This window comes from Epinephelus moara, chromosome 9 (assembly GCF_006386435.1).
Source record: "Epinephelus moara isolate mb chromosome 9, YSFRI_EMoa_1.0, whole genome shotgun sequence".
NCBI lineage: Eukaryota > Metazoa > Chordata > Actinopteri > Perciformes > Serranidae > Epinephelus > Epinephelus moara.
In genome coordinates, this window is record NC_065514.1 from 37,215,315 (window position 1) to 37,215,758 (window position 444).

Here is a 444-nt window from a genome sequence, read left to right on the forward strand (position 1 = left end):
ACTAGTAATTTAATTTAACCCCAAAAAATACTGTTTCAAGTTGTATGACCTTGGAGTGTCAGATTTGATTCGTGTGGCTGGAGAATGTTGTTGAGGTAAATGATTGAGTGTAATGAAAAACTGTCGTTCAAACAGATATTTATTGGAGAATGACAGCACATCTGAGGCGTAAGGCATTGTGAATTAATTCTGCTTCAATATTGATCTTATTTCCTACATACAAACAACCTATGTCTGTCTGACAGCTTGCTTCAGGCTCGGCAGTAGAGAGGAGATAGGGTGAACTTAGGGTTTATTACAGAAGAACTGCCAGTGAACAGGTTAGGTTCACAGAGTCAGTTGCCATGGTGATTGACTTAGTTTGAATTACCTCTCTTTCTGGAATTGAAAACCCAGAGTTTCCCTCATTTCAGGGTTAACATACTCAGAGTTTTCACTAAACCC